The sequence below is a fragment of the Lepisosteus platostomus genome, chromosome 6 (assembly GCF_059453375.1).
Source record: "Lepisosteus platostomus isolate fLepPlt1 chromosome 6, fLepPlt1.hap1, whole genome shotgun sequence".
Lineage (NCBI taxonomy): Eukaryota > Metazoa > Chordata > Actinopteri > Semionotiformes > Lepisosteidae > Lepisosteus > Lepisosteus platostomus.
In genome coordinates this window covers 16941251-16952500 of record NC_142616.1, presented here as the reverse complement: position 1 = coordinate 16952500, position 11250 = coordinate 16941251, and the positions used below count along the sequence as shown (strand labels likewise).

At 41.2% G+C, this 11250-nt stretch overlaps 1 long non-coding RNA gene across 1 annotated transcript; it reads left to right on the top strand.

Moving 5' to 3' along the window:
- Positions 1-209: 209 nt before the first annotated feature.
- On the top strand, positions 210-7944 carry LOC148661122 (uncharacterized). Its single transcript, XR_015939442.1, has 2 exons — positions 210-1565; positions 7259-7944. It is a non-coding gene; the product is annotated as an uncharacterized LOC148661122 (long non-coding RNA).
- Positions 7945-11250: the final 3306 nt, after the last annotated feature.

The window sequence follows — 11250 nt, the reverse complement described above, 5'->3', positions numbered from 1 at the left end:
ACTGATGAATTTACTAACTCTCTATTAAAGTGTTGTAGGTTTGTTAACTGAAGCGGTGCACAGGGCTCGTGAACAGGTGCCGGACGCTTGGGGACCTCCAGTAGAGGGGAGACACGACCGGATACCTGGCGAGTGGGTGTAGGTGAAGAAGAGATACCCTGCCAGACGTTGCAATCCTGCTGGGAGGGACCATATCAAGTACCACCAACTACTGACTGTGCCATCTGAGTGACAGGATGAGATCGCTGGATCCGCGCATCGCACTTTCACCGACCCACGGCACCAGAGACTGAGTGAACAGAAAGAAGGATGTTGTTACCGTTTCTGTGTCTGATGCGTCCTAAGACCAACAGTGTGCTTGTTAGGCCTGAGGAGCATTACTGGGAATATGGTATCAATACATTCCGGGTGTTGGCATATCTATTCAGCCAAAAAAGTATAATCGGAGTTGGGTCAATATTGCTGTTCCAAGATCCTGACGATAGATCTCCACATGGCTGAGGTCTGCGTTTGGGTCCTGGGGTAGGACTTTCTGTATTTGTAGGATTAGGATTGTTTTATGTGTATAATTGTAACTATCACTTGTACAAAACATGTATCACATCTTGCTATAACAGTGGAACGTACAATGTCATGGCAATACATACCTGTTCGCCAAGAAAGGAAAGATCTGCCCTGACATTGTATGTATAAAAATAGGCTACACTGACGTATGCCATATTTTATAAGGGGGGAATGAAGAAAGATGTGAAGATGGGGGTTTGAATTTAATCCTTTCTGTAGGGGGTTTAGACTTCTAAGTCACAAGCTGGGGTTTATGGCAGGAAAGGGGGTTAACTGATAAGGATTGCAGATGCAAGCTAGGAACCCCCCTGGGTGTAATCTTAAACTGACCATTTGTCCAGAACATCGTAAACTGACCAAATACCATGAACCCCCCTCTTTACCATCAGACCGAGTGACGTCAGAAACGGAGAAGAAAACACTATATAACCCAAAAGTTTGTACCAGTACGTTGAACAATACTTCGGTTTTGTTGTTTCTTGCGGGAAACAAGACTTCGGCTTTATTGTTCCTTGCATGCAATAAACTCATCTGTTTTACTTCATCTCGGGATCAAGAACCTTATTTCTTCTGTTACAACAGTCTCAACAATAACTAATTTGAAAATGTTCAGAATAGCAGTAACAATCCAGTCATTTCTTTGGGCAAATGTTTAAACAGTGGTTTAGTGGGATGAGGAGACCAGCTATCCTCCTGAACACAAGAGGGCACCGGTGAAGCAGGCAGCCATTAGTTATTACGGAATATATTTGTAGGCTGTGAAACTGAACAAAAAGTATAGAATCCAATGGAATTTTTCATATTTGGCATTTCATGACCATGATTGATGTTTTGGAAACTCTTAGATTTATGAAATTGAAAACCTGCACATGCTCTAGTTCTACAGCAAGAAACGTGAATGACCCCCCCAATGCTGACTGTGTGGAGCCCAGTGTGTGTCTGTGATTAACAGTGTCTGTATTTCTCTCTTCCAGTATATCAGTTGCTGTGCAGTGCTGCAGGTAAGAATGTCTCCTTTTTAAGATAAAGACATAAATACTCCACTATTGTAACACAGACTGGCTGTGTAAACATTAGCTGTACTACAAGTCAGCTTTTCTGTAAACTCCTGTATGTAACTCAAGGGACATAACTCAAGGGGAAAGGTTAAAAATCAATCAGGACTTCGGGTTGGGAATCTTTTTTTCATCTCTCTAATGGCCAATAGGAGGCTCTCATGTTGGTGCTGATAGTGTAAAAATCCCATTTTACACAATGACAACGTATTCTTTACAGCTCTTTACATATTCCAGTTGAGCTCTTTGTTACTTCTTCTCCTTGGTATACTGGCTTCCTTGCTTCCTGACATCCCTGGTCTTGACTTCCAGTCCTCTTGGGCCTATCTTCACAGGCCTAACTTCCTGTCCTCCAGGAGTCTGAGGTCTAGAATTATTTATTGCTCAGGTTGTGTTTGGTGTGGGTAGTTTTAGAAGAAACTTTACCAGGGTGACCTCTTAGAAGTGGGCTGAGTGGGTTGTTTCACCAAACCTTATTAACAGTGGTATTTATATCACGTGTGATTTTATGGTTCTTGAAAAGTTTGTGAATGTCCACCCACCTCATACTGGCTGGACCCGGTTTAGTTGCCTTTGCTCAAATACAATAAGTGTTACAAAGTCCCTCACCTTTATCGAGGGTGATGCAGTCAGACTACATTAAAACAAACTTAAAGATTTCATGGGGGAAGGGGGAAGTCAAATAGAAATTAATCATTTCATTGTCTTTTTTATTGGATTGACAATTTATGCTCATTCCTTGCTTTTATATCCCCCCTGTCCCACTTTACAATAACTGCAAGCTACAAACTCAGGGCGTGGTTCTCTGAGATGCTCTGCTTTGGCTACTTTGAGTTCTTGCCTATACCTGGGCTGATTTGACTTGATTCTTTCTTCTGCGTGTAAAATGCTGCTCAGTAAGAAGGATGAACTTGTTTTATTTGTCAAATGTTTTAGGTTGGTGTATTCTTCGACACACCAACTGTGCCACACTGAGTAAGACAATAAGAAAAATCTGTCTGAACTGAAAACACAGAAACTTAATTTCCCCTGACCACGAAAATACCTACAACACCCACCTCTTCTCATGACAAATAAGACACATAATGTTAAAATGTCTCAGGCACTGGAAGAGAGACAGACCCTTTAGTCTCTTATTGACTGGATCTAAAAGCTCTGTCAGGACACACTGATCCCACATATATTCCTCCATCTTACTGCCTGATTCACCCTAAGAAATCTGCAAGTTCCTATCAGTGGCAGAACTAGAGGGAAACCAGGGCTACCCACTATAGCCACCCCTCCCAGTACACAGAGCAAGAATTGTATTTTTATTGTTCTGCAGGCAGTGTTGATCTGAAAACTGTAATTACAAAAGAAATCATGTCACTGACATCTGCAATATTATTTCAGTTAGTCCTGTATAAAGTGCCGTACTGTGAGACTGAGCAACATGTGATAAAAAGTTGATCAGCTTCATCCACAGCTCATCATGTGAGAACAGGCTGGAAGTCAGCAGTGTGATAAAGGACAGACTGTCAGCCAGTGGTGATGGCAGTACAGACTGTGAAGGAGTGTGAACCTGTGGCATTGGGGTCGTCATCTACACACAGTGTCTGTGACTGGATCTGGATCTGTGTGTGTGATGTACCATGGGGTAAACTAACTGGGCATGGGGAAAATACACATAATTGAAATAGAGGACAGATTAATAATTGCTGAAACTTGCATCTGGATTGAATTTAACTCTCAATAATTGGTGGTGCGACAAGGCGCAAAGGGGAGGATGACAAGCAGTTGCTGCCCTAGACCTGAAGATATTGCAGTGCTGAGTGAAGTCAGGGGGAGGTCAGAATTCTGGAGCTTGAAGAAAAAAAGGAGCTGCTGAGAGCATTGGGTTGGGAATAGGAAGTCTGAGATGAGAGAGGATTAGCAGTCTACATGTAGGGGGGGCAGCTGGTCCAATGGGTGCTGCGCATTGGTGTGGTGGGGCTTCTGGTGTAATATGGTTTCTCCATGTCACATTTCTGTTTATCGGGCTGGAATTGAAGTTCTAGTGAATTTCTCAAGATTTGAGGCACAGAATCCAAATGGATTTCAATTATATAATAAAAGTTGTTCTGTAGCTAGAAGTTCTACGTTGTTAACAAGTGGACGGATGAAAAATTGTGGGTTGCTGATGAGTTGCAGTAGCTGGAAATGGGCTAGAGGGAGTCTTTTCTGCATTTTCAAAAAAAAAGGAGAAAAATTTGGCTGCTGGCATTAGTAGCCTTAACTGTAGATCACTGCTCTGTAGACAAATGCTCTCCTGAGCAGCAGAGACTTTTGACTTGACTTCCTGTAGAGTGGCCCCAATTATTCGCTGTTGTGGACTGATGGAGATTGGCTCTGGAGGGGTAACATCGGGTGAGTGCATCCTCGACAGTGCATCAGCCTTGACGTTTCTGGGTCACGGTCGATATGTTATAGAGAAATTGAAACAGGAGAAGAACAGGGATTATAGGCCTGTCGGGGATTCAGACAATCGGTTATCCGTAGATACACAAGGTTTTTATGGATATTGAATACCACAAAAGGATGTTGAGCCTCTTCCAGGAGATGCCTATCAGATGCCTCTTAGATTATTAGGTGCCTATTCTTTGAGGGCCAGTATAGCTGCAAGGATCTCACGGTTGCCTACATCGTAATTACACTCTGCTGGAGACTTCTTCCAGGAGAAATAGGCACAGGGGTGGTGTTTGGGTTCCAAACACAAACAAAAAGAACTGCAGCCACACCAATGTCGGTTATCTACTTCAAGTTGAAAAGGCTGTGAGGGATCTGATTGACAAAGAATCATAGCAGAGGTATATGGTCTTTGTAGATTGTCAAAGGCCTTTTGCCTTTGGGGGACCATCTGCCACGATTGGGTCTCTTTTTGGATAGGTCTGTTATAGGGGGGAGTGGATGATGTGGGCCAGTCCAGGACAGCTACAACCTTACTGGGGTCCTTTAAGATGCCTGCCAGGGAAACAATATGACCCAGCAAAGCCACCTTGGATTCGTGGAATTTGCATTTCTCCAATTTTGTGAAGAAGTGGTATTAATTGAGTCAATTAAGAACACAGTGGACATGTTCTTGGAGGTTGCCAGAAAACGCCACCATATCATCAAGATATGGAAAGGGGTTCCAGAAAACATTGCTGAAAGTCTTAAAGACCATGGGAGAATAAACTGCATAGGTATTGAAAGCTTTCTTCCACTCATTCCCTTCCCAGATTCCAATTAGTTTGTATGCTCCCCTCAGATCTATTTCTGAGAAAGTGTTCACTCTGCTTGCCCTCCCCAGGAGTGAATAAATGAGAGGGAGAGGATAACATTTTTTATTTTCTCTGAGATTTTCTTCAGTCCAGTGTAGTCAATACAGACTGTTGTCCTGTCCAGTCTTTTTTTGGAACAAAGACAAAGATAGATAGATAACACTTTATTAATCCTGTAGGGAAATTGATGGCTAAGATAGCTGGCTAAGATGGCCTTAGCCAGTGATGATGAAGGGCAAATAAAACTGGTTTCAAGGTTTTTCTGGATATATTCCTTCGTGGCCTTGGATTCAGGAAGGCAGAGGGTGAACAGGCTGCCCCTTGGAAGAATACAGTAGTTCCGGGAACTGATGGCACAAAGGGTTTCCATCAAGCAGCTGTGTAGCTGTGTAGCAATGGAGGCGAGCAGGGGAATTTGCAGTCTTCTTGCTGTAGCTAGGTCCATAAAGTTTCTCACCACACCGGAATGTATAAATGCTTCCCCCTTGCCAGTTTATGTCTCCCCATTCATATGGTTGAGGAGAGTTGGGTTGGGAAGGAGCAAATGTGGATTGTTTGTCTCCAGCTTCTCTCCTCATGGAACTCTCCCTTGCTTGTGTAGTCAGGTCTTCCAAAGCTGTTGCAAGATCCCTGCCAGTTAGCGTATGCCCGAAGGCAAACCTGCTCTAAAGAAATTGCAGAGAGCTTTTTCCCCCATCTGCTCTCAGTAGCCAGTTTTTTTAACTGAATTGTGTAGGAATGTGCTGCTCCAGTTCCCTGTCTGAGCTGGAGAAACTGATGGGTTGATTCAGGTACCTCTGCCCGATGAGTCGAATGTCTGGCACAGCGCTTTCACATAGCGGGCGGTGTTGGTGCAGAGGGGGTCTTCTTGCTTCCAGAATGCTAAGGCAGATACCAGTACTTCACCAGTCAGCAGGGAAGTGATATATGCGTTTGATTCTTTGTCTGGAAATGAAGGATAGCGAACGCCATGGTACACTGAATCAGGTGTTAAGAAAGTAGGGGATTCATTTAAACCACATATGGTTTAAGCAACTGACAGTAGGAACATACTAAGCAGAACACTGGATCACATTAGTGTGTAGTGAAAACAGTACTGTCACCACATAATGAATTTATGCATCCATCGCTTGGAAATTTTTTGTCATTATTAACTAACATTCAGTCACATCACATTCATTTATGAATACATTCGTATAATCATTGTCATTTATCAATAATAATAATGTTTAATGTCTACCTTTATTAGTAGCAGTTTTACAGTTAATGCATGGAGAGCCTTTAGCGCGTGATAGTAAATTTTCAGATATCTTGGGTGAAGAGAACTGGAATGAAGGAAATCCATATTTAAATGGGATGTAAGTCATAAACATGTTCTTTTCAAAGCCCCCTGGAGTTCATGCTAATTAGAACAACAATGCTGAGACTTTGTTCCACACATTTTTCCGTTGAGCTCAAAGCTGAAGATAATGTTCAAATACTACCCATATTAATTACTCCACACTACTTACTAGGATCACTAGGCTGTAAAAATAACTTCCTGTAGCAGCTTAAATAATAACAGATTCATTTTGTCTAATCAATATTGAATACACAGGCAGACAAAGGATAAAAAACCCTAGTGTTTGCTTGGGACACCTATAAATCTTCCCTAAATCTTTAAATGGTTGGATTTCACTGAGTGACAAGTAATTTCACTTATTTGAGCAGCAAAATTCATAGCAAAAAGTTGGGTGCTCTTTTGAATTTCCATTCAGATTCAGATTCATTCTTATATTCTCTGTTCTAATTTGGATTATTCTTCCGCCATTCGGAATATGTGGAAAATTCCTTTGCAGCTTCACATTAAACCCTAAAGTAGGGTGTTCACTTGTGATATCGGAGTCCTCATTCCAGACCAGAAGTGATCTATAGGGTGTCTGTATTTCCACAGTAACAGGTTGTCCTGTGGAATTAGTATGACTGACAGTGCACTTCTATGCAGAATAAGTGTGAAACATGAGAGGAAGATGCTGCCTTGTCAGCTTCAGGGCCAGACTGCAGTTTTCACTCTTGTCCAGTAGAGGGCTCCCTAACTCATCACTAAATACAACAAGTGCAGGTTAATTCCTCACTGAAAGGTAAAAAGAAGAAATCTTAGATTTCAGGTATCATATAGTGTAATACTGTATATACACTATATATTATAGCAGCTATAGAATTTACATGTATATACAGTGCACAGAATGTGCTTATATGAGGTGTATACATTTACACATTCAGTACACCCAAGAATCAAATACATATTTCACAAATACCATTTGACTTAAATTTTCATATTTTCAACAGACTCTTCTGATATTTACACTTTTATTCCGACAGCTGATTTGACTCTGGACCCTGACACAGCGTATTGTTCTCTCACACTGTCTGAGGATGGGAAGAGAGTGCAAAAGGGACCGTGGAGCAATTTCCCTGACAATCCCCAGAGATTTGATTCCTGGGCCTGTGTCCTGAGCAGGGAGGGTTTCTCCTTCGGGAGACACTACTGGGAGGTGGAGGTGAATCAATACTGGAGAATAGGAGTCACTAGAGAGTCTGCAGAGAGGAAAGGAGACTTCAGTTTCTCACCTCAGGAGGGGTACTGGATGTTAGAATACTGTTCTTCCCACCTCAAAGTGCATCCCAAGACGTTAGGGGTGTGTGTGGATATTGAGAAGAGGAAGGTCTCCTTTTACAAAGTAGAGTCTAAGACTCATATCTACACCTTCACTGACATGGTCTTCAATCAAGGGGAGAAAATCTATCCTGTCTTCTGGACCTGGGATTATAAAGACCTTGTGCTGCTGCCTCCTGTCAGATGTGAATATTAAACAAATCTTACGAACTCATCACTAACAGCTACTGTATGTCTCAATATTAATACGTTTTATCACTGTTATTGTTTTCTGGTGTAGGGGTGATGGGTGGGATAGGACTGCAGAAAACGTCCGTACCAGGATTGTTTTCAACACTGTAGATTGTGAACATCATCATTTCAATAAATAATTACTAATAATGAAACAGTACTGCTCTGTGTTGTGTTGTCTGATCATGGGCACTGAGAGCTGAGGGAATATTTGGAGTTTTTGTAGGAGCAAACTATCACTCATTCTAAAGTTCTCTCGGGACCCCAAGTCCAGCACTGAGTGTTAAAAGTGTAAGTTGTGTGGGAATGTTAACCCTAACCCTAGCTGGGGTTTCAACAAAGCAGTCCTGCAATCTGTCTCCGATGCCCTCCAGTCATCAGATTTGAAAATGTTCCTCAAACCAAAAAATGTCAGTATAATACAATCAAGAACACTGAAAAAAGCTCTTGGAAATGTATCTACTTCCATAATGGGTCTACTGTAGGCACATTTTCGATCTGCTGAAAAGTATTGAAATTAGCATGTATTTCTCTCCAGTGTAGGATTTGGGTTTCAAGAACCATTAAATGTTGACTGCAGCTGTACATCTACAGTAGTTGCACATTAAATGACATACGTAAGAGAGTTTCCTTAGTAGAACAGGTTTTCTTAGATCTTTTGATAGGAGCAAATTATCACTCATCCTAAAGCTCCCTTGGGACCCCAAATCCAGCACTGAGTGTAAAAAATGTCTACGTCATGTGGGAATGCTCACCCCAACACTAGCTGTGGTTTCCTGTAATCCACAGCTATCCTGTAATCCACAGTCATCAATCATCGTTCTGGGTGCTTTTATACCTACGTAAGAGAATCAGCTCAAAATGTTAGTAGGATCTACTTCAGCCATTAAAGTATTGACTTCGACAACATGGCTGGACAGCTTTTTCTACACCCCTGGAACCCTTTGTTTAAAGAAATGACCCTGCTGTGGGTTTTGAATGCACTTCCACAGAGTTTCCACTTGTGTCCTCTAGTTCATGTTTAACAGTTCATTCTGAACATCTGTATGCTGCAAAATGTTCGAGTTTTGATTTTTCATCTGTCATCTGTCATCTTTCAGTTTGTAGAAAAAAGGCCGCACAAAACGACAGATTCTTGAACACTTTAATGAAGTCGTACTGTAGCGCACACCCCGACAGCTACAGCATGACTTCAGAAAGAAGGAAGGTATTTTCCTGAGAAAGTAGAAAGTGTTGGAAAACCAGAGTTCACTGCCAGATGGATTATTCTTTTCTTAGGCAACACCTGATCTTCTCATCACATCAAACACTAAGATTTCTATAATGTAATATCACATAGCTATTTTAAATGTAATTAAAGACGAATGCAATAAAAGTGCTATGGGGTTAGACAACATGGGTATCTAAATGTATGCAGAACACAGATCTTTGAAGCACTCCAGTACAATGTATAGATATAGTTGGGTAACCAGTTGTGTAATACACATATATTGTGACCAATCTGTGTAAAGCATATTGTAGGTTCCATGAAAACCAAAGCTCATAGTTTAAAAGTGATGTAGGTTCCTGGTAAGGGGAAGGAATACTAAATCAAGAAAGGAGGGGAATGAACATTTCTCTCTCTCAGCACTTCTCAGTTACTGCTCGTCTGGCAGTTTGCAGTTGCTGTCTCTCACAGTAAAGACATTGCACAGTCTTGGTCCAGGAGTATCGGCTCCTCTTTCCTGGCCTTCAGTCTAAACAAGCTCTTATTTACGTGCTGTTTTCTGCCCAGGTTTTAATGTTGACAATGATCTCTTTCATCTGTTTCATCTCCAACAAAAGGAGGAAAACCAAAATCTGTTTTCACTTGGTCCAGTATTATTGCTTGCTCCCTTGTTGTATTTTAAACAACTCTTAACTTCTTATCCATTATAGTATATATAGACATGGCCGAGGATAATACGGAAATGTCACACATTTCCACTGTGTCTTAATGGTGACAAAATGACCACAAGTGTGATGTTAATTTGGAAACTGTCTTGCTATTTAAGAGGAAGTTTAGAAATAATCATAAGCTTTTGGGAGCGTAACATTGCAATAGAATAGATTCAGAAATTTCAAAATTTTAAAGTATTCTATCAATTTCTTACCTTTTAATATCCACAGTGACACTTCCTCTGCAAGAAACACACATTCACTAACACTGATACTGTTATATGTACACAGATCCAGTGCAGTGTGATAGGATACAGTGGAGAATGTTTTATTGTGCTTGGCCCTCAATGTTTGTCCCCACTGTTTTCAGTATTGAATTGTTTCCAATAAATCAAGGTGGTGAGAGAGAAGTAAATTATGTTTCTCAATCAATGTTTGTTCATCATTGTATTGGGATTGCAGAAACATGGAAACATGATTGTAAACACTTGGAAAATTTAAATAAATCATTTTTCTAATCATTTAGAACTAGGAAGTAAGAAAGAGAAACTGAGAAAACATCGTTACTGATAAACTGTGTCAAACTAACAATGAGATTATCCCACAGTTTTTAAGGGCTGACTGAACACACTGTGCTTGTGCAAAATAACTATGAATACACTGTTCTCCAGGGAGAAAGAATCTGGAAGGAGCCCATCACGAAGATCCTGGATGAGTGGGCTGCTGTGAGTTTCCATCACAGAGGAAAAGATCAGATGTTCACTATTGACCATAGATATTGATTAAAAAACACCCGAGGGACCACAGAATGACAGATTTCCACTGGATAAAAACACACAGTGAAACTCATCTGAAGAGAGAGAGATGCTTTAACACTGGCGATGTTATCTGCATGAAGAGCTGTTGTGGTCCGTGACTGCTTCTGAAGAATATAAACACAGCCCATTCTGAGATGATGATCTCCTCGGATCTACTGTTCTTCACAGTGTCTGCACACTGACACCGTTATTAAGAGTATCATGTGCTCTACATAACCTTGTCATATAGTGGTATTATAAGCCCATCCTAACACAGACATGCAGATACACATACAGTATAATGACCACATACTGTTCATTGTTTTCCACTGGATCACCACAAATGCTAAAACTGCTACAATAGATAGATAGATACTTTATTGACCCCGTGAGGGAAATGGCAGTGCAACAGCAGCTTAACGTAGTCACACCTTTGTTGTAAATCTCTCATGCAGCTAACAGGAAGAAACAAAATCTTTTGAATGGCCTGTGTTCTGGCATCTTCAGCAAAGATGCTTCTCAAGCACCGCATCCAAACTCACTTATTCATACAAGTGTCTTACTTGCCCTGTAATTTGTTGTACACATGTACTCAGTTCCAGAGAATCCACAGTTGAACTGACTTAGTTCAGTGTTTGGAATTCTGGATTGGTGTTTTTCAATCCTTTACCAAGGCTGCCAATGTTTCCCTCAGCCAGGCAAGCTTCACTAAATGTCCTCTGCATAAGGTATGTAATCTCTACTCGGATCTA